Below are 13672 nucleotides of genomic sequence, written 5' to 3'. Positions count from 1 at the left end.
TTTATGAAGTGTTTCTTAAGAAAATAAACAGTGGAAATTTTTGTACCTTATACCAGAAGAATAAAAGAAAATATTGTCAAGGAGTGTCATTTCTATATAGAATATACTAGCTACATTTTTTCAGTTATTGGTTAGAGGTCTCTTTATATAATATATTTTTTAAAGCTAGGCTTATAAAAGTGATCAGGATTCCAAAGGCAGGCTACCCTAGCAAAAAACTTATCAACCATCTACAGGGGGCAAGTCTCCTCTGTAAAATGAGTTGTAGAGATAAACTGGTTCATATGGATAAAGTGAAAGTGTTAGTAATTCAGTCATGTCCAGCTCTTTGCAATCCCATGGACTATAGCCTGCCAGGCCCCAGAATTCTCCAGGCAAGAATACCAGAGTGGGTAGCCATTCCCTTCTCTAGAGGATCTTCCCAACCCAGGGACTGAACCCACCGTCTCCTGCATTGCAGGCAGATTCTTCACTGTCTGGGCCACCAGAGAAGCCTCGTACATGGAAAGTACTTAACATATACATCTACAAGTATGTGTGATATATGGTATATCTACACATATAGGCATATGTGTGTTTTAAATATTTACATATGTGTGCTGTGCATGCTAAGTGCTTCAGTCATGTTCAACTCTCTGTGAAACTATGGACTGTAACCCACCGGGCTCCTCTGTCCATGGGGTTTTCTGGAGTGAATTGAATACTGGAGTGAAAAGAATACTGGAGTGGGTTGTACGCCCTCCTCCAGGGGATCTTCCCAACCCAGGTATCCAACCTGCACATCTTCTGTCTCCTGCATTGGCAGGCGGGTTCTTTACCACTAGCTCCACCCAGGAAGCCCCATACATATATGTGTGTGTGTATATATATATGTATACACACACATATATATATATATATATACATGTATATATATACACACACACAGTATGTAAATCCTAGCCCTGGTGGCTCAGACAGCAAAGAATCCTCCTGTAATGCGGGAGACCTGGGTTCGATCCCTGGTTTGGGAAGTTCCCCTGGAGGAGGGCATGGCAACCCACTGCAGTATTCTTGCCTGGAGAATCCATGGAGAGAGGAGCATGTCGGGCTACAGTCCATGGGGTCACAAAGAGTTAGACATGACTGAGCAACAAAGAATAGCACAGCACAGCCCAGCCCATCCAAATGTTCAATAACAGTAATCCTGCCATAGTTAATATGCTTTCTCCAAATCAATATTGCAAGGGTATTGTTGAGTTTTTCTCTTTCGCATTTCTTAGTATGTGACCTTTGCTCATTCTGCCCAAGGCATTAGGGTTATGTTATATCTGGAATGCAAAAATAGAGGCTTTCAATTTACAGCTTTTCATATCCAAAGCAGGAATGCAAAGCAGGGGTTTTGAATCTGCAGGAAGAAAATAATCCTAAAATCCAGGTTTTGTCAAAAGACTCTGCAAGTTTCCAAACTGTTTTAGCTCCATGTTGACTTTGTCCACAGCAGTTATCAAATGCCTGGGGGGATTCAGGACAAGACTTAAGGGAAGACCTCATAGTTTGCCAAGGCCACAGAGAATTCAGACTATCTCTTTTGTCCTGGGGAAGATTTGCAGCAAGAGGAGAGAGACAGAGATGACAAGAAAGACCCACTCCCAACCATCGCTTTGCAGGCAGAAGCTGCTCCAGAAGGGAAGGTGCTTTAAAGATGCTAAACACCCTTAGAAGCAGAAGGCCTTTGCTTTGCTCCTTCTGCGGGACTCTGGGAGGAGACATGGGATGACAGTGGCACCCACAACAGCGTCTGGTGTAAAGAAGTTATCTAGACCTTTAGGGTCTGGACTCACGGCTCCCCTGGCCTGTGTGTGCCCTGGGCTGTGTGTGGCGAGCAAGGGATCCAGAAGTGAATGTGTGTCCTGGTGGGGAAAACAGAAATCCAGAAAGGCCCAGTGGACCAATACGATTCATGGTGAGGCATAGAGGCAAATGGTCCACTGGTGTGTGTCTACGTGGTGACTCACAGGGCAAATGTGACCATCAGCAACCCACTGTCATGCGTCCAGGGACCAGACCAGGCATTCGGCTGAAGAGAGCGGGAGAGTCCATGGAGGCCACCATCTGAATCCTCACCGCTGCTCCCCTCACCTCCACCCTCCTCCCGTGGTATCAGGACTGTGTCTTGGAGCTAAGGAAGTGGAAGAGAAAACTCTTAAATAATTAGCATTTTCCCCAAAGAGACTGAGCAAACTACCCAAATTCAGTTACAGTGAATCTGTAAATATAAAACCCACTCACTATCAGAGCTAGACAAGCAGTGGGCACAGCACAGCCCTGGGCCAGGAAGCCAGGACACAGACAAGAGGCCAAGTTCAGGCCAATTACAAGCCTCCAAGTAGAAGAAACCAGGAGATGAGACCAGCGGATTCAGCTCAGAAGTTGTGAAAGGGAAGCCAAGTGGTGGCAGAGGACCGGGTCTGAGCACGACCTCCCCTCTTAGGGAACAGGGACTACAGTCTCCAGGAGTGACAACAGCCCAGGACTGCCTGACGTTTTCCTTAATTGGGTGTATGACACAAAAGGTTGTATATCTAAAAGCAGTTTCACCTGGAAGTATGCATTGAGTAAGACTATTAGTAGCTTGGAGAGAGAGCCTTGAATTAAAATTAAGAAGCATACGTCAGAGTTGAGAAATACAGAAAGGATAAATCATAAAGCTAAGTGAGATCAGGATCATTCATTCATGAGAAAACTTTTCTCAAAATTTCAAATTGAGGAAAGAGAGCCTTTGCAAGAATCTGGGGGAAAAAATTGCTTCAGGAATTCTAAAAGGCCAGGTCACCATAAATATAAAGGGGCTCATATTTATGGTACGTAGGAGATGCCATGTTTTTTATCAGGTAATAAAGGAGCCCTTGTTAACCATCCATAGGAATGCAGACACATAGATGGACCTTTAAAACGAGCACACAACTGATAAACCTATTTGCAGGGCAGCAAATGGAGGGGCAGATGTAGAGAACAGACTTACAGATATAGGTAGGCGGAAGGAAGGAAAGAGAGAGAGAGGAAAGACATGGAAGCATATACGCTACTATATGTAAAACAGATAACCAAGGGAAATTTGTTATATAACTCAGGCAACTCAAACCTGGCTCTGTAGTGATCTAGGTGGGTATGAAGGGGTGGGAGGTGGGAGGGAGGTATGAGATGGAGGGCCATACATACACCTATGACTGACTCATGTTGATGTATGGCAGAAACAAACACAATATTGTAAAGCAATCGTCCTTCAATTAAAAATAAGTAAATTTATTAGAAAACACACAATAATGGGGTGGTATGGGAGCATAGAGAAAGGACACGGTGGGGTGCATTTTTTACCCTGACCCTGCCAGCATGTGTCTTGCTGATCAAACATTTCCTTAATACGTATTCATGGAGGACCTGCAAAGTGGGAGGTTGTCCTGGAGAACATAGAAATGAATGGAGGGGGGGATGTTGCCAGGTGGGCTTCCTGGTAAGCGCAATATCTAAATTGAGACCATCACTTCATGGCGAATAGATGGGGAGACAATAGAAAGTGACAGATATTTTTTTGGGTTCCAAAATCACTGCAGATGGTGACTGCAGCCAAAAAATTAATAGATGCTTATTCCTTGGAAGAAAAGTTATGACCAACCTAGACAGCATATTAAAAAGCAGAGACATTACTTGGCCAACAAAGGTCCGTCTAGTAAAGGCTATGGTTTTTCCAGTAGTCATTCTGAATGTGAGAGTTGGACTATAAAGAAAGCTGAGTGCCGAAGAATTGATGCTTTTGAACTGTGGTGTTGGAGAAGACTTTTGAAAGTCCCTTGGACTGCAAGGAGATCCAACCAGTCCATCCTAAAGGACATCAGTCCTGAGTGTTCATTGGAAGGACTGATGTTGAAGCTGAAACTCCAATAGTTTGGCCACCTGATGCAAAGAACTGACTCATTGGAAAAGACCCAGATGTTGGGAAAGATTGAAGGCAGGAGGAGAAGGGGATGACAGAGGATGAGATAGTTGGATGGCATCACTGACTCAATGGACATAACTGTGAGTAAACTCTGGGAGTTGGTGATGGACAGGGAGGCCTGGCGTGCTGTGGTCCATGGGGTCACAAAGAGCTGGACACGACTGAGCAACTGAACTGAACTGAAATTGAGACCTGAAGGAATACACAGGTGAATCAGAGGGTGAAGGTGATCCAAGTCGAGGAAACAGCATGGCCAAAGACCTGGACGGGAAGAGGGCTGCTCGCTGGGGAATCTGCACGTGTCTGAGTCACCCTGAGGATGCACAGAAAGGAGGTGGGGATGTGGCAGAGTGAGCAGAGATCCCCCGGTGACAGGGGACTCAGACCGAGGGAGCCGGGGAAGAGGATCGGTACAAGAGCTCTTCAGCAAGTGCAAGCGACAGGGCTTGGGACTGAGTGGGCCTCGGGGCAGATGAAGAGGCGCTCAGAACAAGTCCAGCTTTCTGTTTTGAGCAACTGGTGGTGCGGTTTACCCGGAGAAGCAACCCCAGAGACAGAGCAAGCAGGTGAGCAAGGCAAGGGCACACTGAGTTCAGCTGGGACTGGCTGAGCTTGAGATTCCTGGGAGAGATCCAAATGGAGCCCTGCGGAAACAGTTGGCTCTTTGGATCTGGGCTGGAGATGCAAACTTGACAGTGGTCAGTCTGATTTAAGATGCCCGACTATTAAAAAACAGTGACCGTGTCCTGTTCGTTGCCTCAATAGAGCTGTGGAAAATGGTCTTTATTTTTCAAATTGCATACCGTAAAAACAAAGTTTCAAAGTATAGTGTGAACTAGGAATATCATTCTTAATATTAAATAGGTACTTAGTAATTAAAAAAGAAATCAGCTTACTGATTTCAAATGTTAGGTGCTTTTTGATATTATGTATTTTCCAACAAAATCATTAAATGCATGCTTGCTTTAAATATATATTGTTCTTTGTAATCTTACAATTAAAATGCTTTAATATCTCTAATTTCTTATTAATGTTCATGGAATTGAGATATAGATATTTTTCAAGCCACAAATCAAGTTTGAATCATTTCTTACAGAATTCAGTTCATTTGTGAGGTCATTTCATTTATTAACATTTCTTATGTTTTATTGGGATATAATTGGCATATAACATTGTGCAATTTTAACGTGTATGTGAGTTTATTTCTTTTTAAGCAAATTTTAGTTTTTTATTAATTTGGCTGCACTGTATCTTAGTTGCTGCATATGGGATCTAGTTCCCTGACCAGGGATCGAACCTGGGCCCCCTGCATTAGGAGCTCAGAGTCTTAACCACTGAACCACCAAGGAAGTCCCGAGGTTATTTCTTTACAGAGTAGCTTCATCCAGGCATACGTGAGTACCAAAATTTTGTCTTTCATTGTCAATAAATTGGGAAAATACTAGCATGGAACAACCTTGATTGGTATGATTGGGGCCTTATTTATAGCTGTACAGTAAACTTGCCACAAACCCAGTAAGTTGCAGTACACTGGAAATGTCTTTGATTTAAAAATCCTGATCATTGTTCCCTTCTCCATAGAACCAGGTGGGCTGAAGATCAGACTGGGAGCCTTGAGCCTTGCCTGACCATGAGGCACTGCATGGACAATCATGGGCTTTGCCCAAGGCTGACATTGCTTGACTGTGAGCCCAGTGTCTACAAGGTCAAGCCCTTACTAAAACCCTGGACAACATGCCCTGTGTTCACTGTGGGTTTTTTATTTTATGCAAATGGAATAGTTGGGCTAGACAGAGAGCCAACTTATGTAAATGTCTTAAGAAGACAATTGTCTTCCCATGTATGAGTTTTTGTTTTATCGTACTGTTACAAAACTTCCAAGGGAATTGTGACATAAGCTAAGCACTTGAAATCTGTTTACCAATCTAATGCATCCAGAATTCCTGTCTGCCATACATATTCATAGCTTGGCAAAGTCCCAGAGGGTGAGAATTCTATATCAAAGCTGGTGTGTTTGTCACTTGTGAAAGGTGAGTTTGGGCAACTATTGTATGGAAATGGCATGAAAATACTATTTGGAGTTTCAACTTTAAGTCCAAATATCAGAAACTTTAAAATTGTTAAACTTTGTACAGTAGGCAAAATTGACCTTTCTAGATCTACCAGCTGTATTCACTGCTGTTGTTGTTCAGCCGCTCAGTCGTGTCCGACTCTTTGTGACCCCATGGACTGTAGCAGGCTTCCCTGTCCTTCATCTCCCAGAGCTTGCTCAAACTCAAGATCATTGAGTCAGGGATGCCATTCAAGCATCTCGCCCTCTGCCGTCCCTTTCTCCACCTGCCTTCAATCTCTCCAACATCAGGGTCTTTTCCAATGAGTCAGCTCTTCTCATCAAGTGACCAAAGTATTTAAAAACCAGGAGAAAGTCTCAAAAGAAAGAAAGGGGTGGGGTTTAGTGACATCTAGAAAATGTGACTCACTCACCAGAAAAGAGATATTTTATTTTCACTTTCTTATGTTAGCGGGGGACGATTGTTTGCTTGTTTTTTAGTTTATTTATTAAAAATAGAGTATGAAAAAGATGTAGAAATCTATCAGCTTACATTTTTGGAATAATGATAAAACAGAACCTTTGCAAAGCTGTAAGTAGATATACATTTAAAAATCACACAGCATTCATTGGGCTTTTCCTAGGAGTAGACTGACTACTGAAAAAAAAAATCTATGAAGGAAACAGAAGGCAAGGCTTATGTGGTCAACATTTTTTACAGCTAAAACAATTGTTTGATTTAAATCTGACTTTCCTGATGCATTTATTCAGATATGGGTATAGATGGTTAATGTGAAATGTAACTTTGAAGTCACCTATAAGAACGTAGACTGCCAGACAGTTTAAATAGTGTTCTTGAATGAATTTTTTAGCTTGAAATATCCATGTGGCTAAATATCCAAGGGCTTCCCTTGTAGCTCAATCAGTAAAGAATCTGCCTGCAGTGCAGAAGACCCGGGTTCGATCCCTGAGTTGGGAAGATCCCCTGGAGAAGGAAATGGCAACCCACTCCAGTATCTTTGCTTGGAAAATCTCATGGACAGAGGATCCTGGTCGGCTGCAGTCCATGGGGTCGCAAAGAGTCGGGCATGACTGAGTGACTAACACTTACTTACTTATCCATGTGGTAGCTAGTTGATCAAATATCTTATTAATACATATTTACTAAAGGCCTACTATGTGCTCAATTGTTCTAGAGGATACAGAGAAATCCTCTAGAACATTGTCCCTATCTAGGGAGCCTTTGTATTCCAGCAAGATAATATCAGGGCTTCCCTGGTGGCTCAGTGGTAAAGAATCCTCCTGCCAATGCAGGAAACCCAGGTTCAATCCCTAGTTTGGGAAGATCCCCTGGAGTAGTAATTGGCGGCCCATTCCAGTATTCTTGCCTGGAAAATCCCATGGACCTAGGAGCATGGCAGGCTACAGTACATAGGGCTGCAAAAAGAGTCAGGCATGACTTAGTTACTAAACAACAAAAACAAGAACAAGATAACAACAATGTTACATGAACAACAGTCATTTACCATTCAGGCAAGGTGTGATGAAGGTCAAATAGACTGAAAAGAGTGAATATCTTGAAAGTTCAAGGGAAGAAAAGGCATCTACAGGTTGTGAGGATCTAGAAAGAATTCTGAAAGAAGTTCAGGCTTTATAGTGAAGATTTGCATTATTTAGAGGAACATAATTATACAAAGACCAAAGAGTTACTTATCTCTTACCTGAGCTGTATGACTCTGTTGGGCTATTGCGTATGCCATGCTGTTTAAATTTTGATGATTTTAGTTTCTAAATTCTTGCAGCTACCAATGAAAACCCAACAAAACAATATTTGTCACATGACTATATATCTCCAGATAATGAATCTATATAAACTCATAGTTATGAAAACAAGTGGTACTAACAAAAGACTCTATAATGAACAAGAAGTTATATAACTTAATATATAGAACTTAATGATAATGTTATAGCTTAAATCTGAGTGGGAAAAGGTGACCAGTTTTTCTACAATTGTACGTTGATGTATTTACCTAAGATTTTCTTCACATTCACAAGATTTTGCTTCTTACTTAGAAATTAGTATGACCCAGAGTCACTGCTTTTCATTCAAAATAACCACACTTTTCAATTTTCAGAAGAAGTTTCCTTTTTCTAACCCCAAAAGATCCAGATAGATCAGATTTTTCCCAATGTTTTCCTAGCCAAGTGTTAATTTCTGGCCAAAGATTCTGTCATAAAGGCTAACTTTGGGGAGATTTAGCCTTAGGGTTAAAAAGAAACAATATAAAGAATATAATAGTGTAATTTAAAGAATATTATAGCTATGGGGACTAATTTATTCTTTTAAACTGCCTTAGAATTAAGAATTGGTCTAAAGCAGACAAACCCAACTAAGTTTGTATTGGATGGTTGTTCAGCTGTCATGTATGTGCAGAGAGGTGCAATACCATAGGGGTTAAATGCCCAGACCCCAGACCCTAGAGTTCAACTTGCCTGGCCTCAAATCCCAAACTCACTGAACTTTTAGAACATTACCCTGGGAAGATTGCTTCGACTCTATCAGTTTCTCAACTGTAAAACAGGAATAATAACAGTACCTGTCTCAAAAATAAACTGGTACATGAACTTAAAATTATCCCTAACAAAGAACAATCACTAAGTGTCAATTGTTTATATCCTTCAGTTTTCATGGAGTGATAACTGTAGGTATACTGTTTTGTTTCTATTTTTACTGTCTGTCTAAAGCCTCTTTTCTTTCCTCTCCTCTGTCATCCTCACTCCCATCTTCTAGATCATTTGTCTTTCATTTGCATCGCCTGACTTGGCACGGTGTCTTCACAAAGGTGCTCAGTAAAGGTTGGATGAATGAATGAACGACCCAGATTTCTAGCTCTCATCTCAGTCTCCTCAGCACCATCCCCAGGCCCTGATGCTCTCCTGTATTGGAAGGGGAGCCCTTCTTCTTACCCTCATAAGCCCCATGGTGTTCATAAAACACCCAGTAACTACAGTGAACACGGCAGTCTTGGTTGATCTGTATGGCACTCTTTTCGCTTTACATTTCTTCAAATTCGCAAGTTCTTGTTTCTTACTTAGGAGTTATTTGAGCCAGAATCTGTGGGCTTCTTGAGCGTAGTAGCTCTCATCTGCATCACCTGATGCTTGGCAAATGATTGATTGAATGAGTGGATGTATGAATGACTGGACTCGTTCCAACTCCTCAGCAGAGCCCTCATAGTCTCTGACCACCTGTCAACCTCCAGGAATTGTAAGCACAGGCCCCTGGCCCCTCTGAAGAATGGCCTGACCCTGGAAAAGGCTGGTAGGAACCAATAGCAGAGAACTCTGCCTGCTACCATCTGACTACTGAATGAATGCAGTCGCTGGAACTTCCTATACCCTAATACCTTCGTTTTACAGATGAAGAAGCAAAACCCTCAAAAAGGTTCAACCCCCAACAAGGACCTACTGTGTAGCACATGAAACTCCGCTCAATGTTATGTGGCAGCCTCCATAGGAGGGGAGTTTGGGGGAGAATGGAGACATATATATGTGTGGCTGAGTCCCTTTGCTGTTCATCTGAAACTATCATAACATTGTTAATCGGATATACCCCAGTACAAAATCAAAAGTTTAATAGGTAAAAAATTAAAATTTTAAAAAGTTCTAGCTTCAAGATCTCCTAGCGTATTAGAGAAGCAACCGGAAATACAGTTTAGGTCTCCTGGCGTGTACTCTATACATATTCAAGTGCAAAGAGATTTTGCATATGAGATTTGCATGCTCCGTGGAAAGCTTAGGAGGAAGGAGTGAACGGAAAAGAGAAATTGGATAAACAGGAAATATTCTTGTTTATCTTATTTGTTATTCTTAACAAAAGTCATTGCTAGTTACAATATCCTCCCATATGAATGTTTTAACTATTAATGATCAAAGCCATATATAGAAGAATTATAAATAAATGTCTTGGTATCTTATATTTTAGAATCTGAAAACATGTACTGCTTTTGCCTACCTAGAATCTTCTCTCCTTTTTTGGTGACCACACCTAGGTGTCTGTTTTGGGGGGTCTGTGTCTTCCTAGCTGCTAGATGGTCATTTCAGGGAAGATGTCCAGATTGCCCCAGTCAAGCTGTGGCCTTGTGAACTTCACTAAGCAGATCAGACTCTCTCCCAGGAATGTAGATCCTGAGCTGAAAGACACTCAGACAGAAAAGGGCAAGCACAGATTCATTCCAATAAGCTTTCTATGGACAGTTTTGGATTCCTCCAAAGCTGTGGATTCTATGGATAATCTATGGATTCCTCCTACCTGGATCCTTGGAACTGTTCTAGGGTCTGTCCTCACCAGGGTGGCTTATGAGCTTTATCTTTGATTCTGTGAGCTGACCCATATCCTTCCAACAAATTTCTTTACTGTTGAAGTGGTAGAGTTTGTTTGCAACTAAACTCTACTGGAGGTTGGACTGCAAGTTGGTTTGTCTACAAAGCAAGCTAGCAGAAAAAGAAAGAAACGTGGAAAAGGTATGCGTGTGTGTGTGTGTGTACTACTAAGTATATAACTGTACAAGAGAAAACAGACTTTGTGCTACTATATATACAAAGTGGAGACAGGCCAACTAAGATTTTACCATGGAAATGTGTCTGAAGATGGCCTTGAATTTTAATTACTCAACTTTCCTTGCATGTTTAAAGTTGTCATACTCTTTTACAAAAACATATTATGCAGTATTACAGGTTTCTTTCTATAGCATACATTTTAAATCTAGGTTCTTTGTTAACTGACATATATTTCCCTTACAATTTAATATTTTAAAGAAATCACCTTATTTATATCATAATAGCAAAACAGTAAAACATATCAAATTCATAAATTAGAGAAAATAATATGTGCTGCTGCTGCTGCTAAGTCGCTTCAGTCGTGTCTGACTCTGTGCGACCCCATAAACGGCAGCCCACCAGGCTCCCCTGTCCCTGGGATTCTCCAGGCAAGAACACTGGAGTGGGTTGCCATTTCCTTCTCCAATGCATTAAAGAGAAAAGTGAAAGTGAAGTCACTCAGTTGTGTCTGACTCTTAGCAACCCCATGGACTGCATGCAGCCTACCAGGCTCCTCTGTCCACGGGATTTTCCAAGCAAGAGTACTGGAGCGGGGTGCCATTGCCGTCTCTGAAATAATATGTAATTGTAGCTTAATTTATTCATGTTTATTACATTAAGCTACAAATCCATTGTACTTTATGAATACATAGATATATGCAAAATTCTGTGTAAATCTTGTGTTAATTATTTCACCATGAACTGTAGCTGTTCTTTAATTTTTAATTCCACTTAATAAGCTAGAAAGTTCACTAAAGGTGTTCATGTAAAAAAACATTTTATGAAAAGTCTCTAAAATTAACCTACAAGAATAATCGTCTATGCTCCCTATGATTTTTTTTTGAGAAGTGTGACACAGAGGTCTTCAATAAATAACACTGTGGAATTTTTACCATCTCTCCTTTTGGTTGTGAAACTTTAATTAACTCTTTCTAGGGTGACTATATTTTGCAAGCAGAATGTTATATCAAGCACTGGAAATAATTCTGAAGCAGTATTTATAATGGTAGGAAAAAATTACTTACAAATTCACCAAGAAGTATTTATAATGCTTATAATACACATTTGTATAATATATATACATACATTCTAAAATTTTTCTAATGGTTAAAATGTCAGTCTCTCTTGGCATACTCTGGAGTTTTAAAAAATGTATACAAGTCAATACTAGCTTGTATTCCTTCCTCAATACAGGAGCTTCATACATAATATTTACCACTCAGCAGAAAGATTAAAGAGACATGAGGCTGATATTAATATCATCTCCCTCTCCTTATTTAAGGTTAGTTTCCATTGCCTTTCACACCCTGACCTGTAGAACAAGCTGAAATAACAGTTGTCAGCAAGGGTTTACTTTGAGGTTGTACGTGCAGTATTGCTTAGCAAACATTCTCTGATAGCACTTAGTAAAATGGTTTGGTGAGTTGGCTGAATCTTTAAGAAGTCAGTCCGGGTTTCCTTGAAATCTGTGCTTAGTAATTTTGTGAAAACTACTAGAAATGTGTGTGTGTATGTTCCATTTAGTTACCTGCTTGGTGTTGCTCTTTTCTGCCAGTTTTCAACTGAGAGTGGACCTTAAAAAACTACTTTCTTATTGTTTGTGAGATAGAAATCCTTACTTTTAAACATAAAACATACTTTAAGATTTTGAAAAAATATACAACAACAAACTATGAATTTATGGCTACATTGGTGGAAAGATGTTTAAGGGAAAGAAGGAGCAATGGTCAGGAAGGGGAGGAAAGGAAAGATTTTTACTTTTAACTCAGGATTTTTTTGTTTGTTTGTTTGTTTTTCAGTAATTTCTTTTTTTTTTTCATTTCTTGTTTTAAACCGAAGTATAGATGATATACAATGTTATATTCGTTTCAGGTGTAGAACAGTGATTTGGCATTTATATACATTATGAACAGATCACAATAGTCTAGTAACCATCTGTTACCATACAAATGACAATATTATTGACTTTTTTTGTCTATGCTGTACATTTGGAGAAGGAAACGGCAACCCACTCCAGTACTCTTGCCTGGAGAATCCCCCAGACAGAGGAGCCTGGTAGGCTACAGTCCATGGGGTCGCAAAGAGTCGGATTACATACTTATTTATTTGATAATTGGAAGTTTGTGCACCTTAATCCCCTTCACCCTTTTCACCCTTTTGCCCCTTTATTCTGGCAATAAGCTGTTTGTTCTTTATATGGGTGTGTTTCTGTTTTGTTTCGTTTGTTTATTGGTTTTTTTAGATTCCACATATAAGTGAGAATATACAGTATTTGTCTTTGTGTAACTTATTTCACGTAGCTTAATACCATCTAGACCCACATTGTCACAACTGACAGTGTTTTGTTCTTTCTATGGCTGAGTAATATTCCCTTCTATATGTATCTCACATCTTCTTCATCCATTCAGCTATTAATAGACACTTAGGTTGCTGTTGCAGTAAGCATAGGAGGCTGGAGAAGGAAATGGCAACCCACTCTAGCATTCTTGCCTGGGAGAATCCCATGGACGGAGGAGCCTGGCAGGCTACAGTCCATGGGGTCACAAGAGTCAGACTTGACTTAGCCACTAAACCATCACCATCAAACATAGGAAGCATATGTGGTTTTGAATTGGTGTTTTTGTTTTCTTTGGATAAATACTCAAAAGAGGAATTGCTGGATTATGTGGTAGTTCTATTTTTAATCTTTTGAGGAACCTACGTACTGTTTTCCACAGTGGTTACACCAGTTTATATCCCCACCAATAGTGTTCAAGAGTTTCCTCTTCTCCACTTTCTTGCCTGTCTTTGCTATTTCTTATGTCTGATAATAGCCATTCTAACAGGTGTGAGGTGATATCATACTGTTGCTTCAGTTTGCATTTCCTAAATGATTAATGATGTTGGAACATATTTTCATGTATCTATTGCTGACCTGTAAGTCTTCCTTAGAAAAATATCTATCAGATCTTCTGCCCATTTTTAAACTGATTTGTTGATTTTATTTTTTAATGCTGAGATGTGTGAGTTCTTTATATATTTTGGATATCAACACTTTATTGAACGTA

General features: G+C 40.3%; 1 non-coding gene across 1 annotated transcript; it reads right to left on the bottom strand.

Moving 5' to 3' along the window:
- Positions 5253-5325, bottom strand: TRNAR-CCU. The gene has a single exon. It is a non-coding gene; the product is annotated as a tRNA-Arg (tRNA).

This window comes from Capra hircus, chromosome 9 (assembly GCF_001704415.2).
Source record: "Capra hircus breed San Clemente chromosome 9, ASM170441v1, whole genome shotgun sequence".
Taxonomy (NCBI): domain Eukaryota; kingdom Metazoa; phylum Chordata; class Mammalia; order Artiodactyla; family Bovidae; genus Capra; species Capra hircus.
Note: the sequence above shows the minus strand (reverse complement) of the source record. Positions and strands in the feature narration are given on the sequence as shown.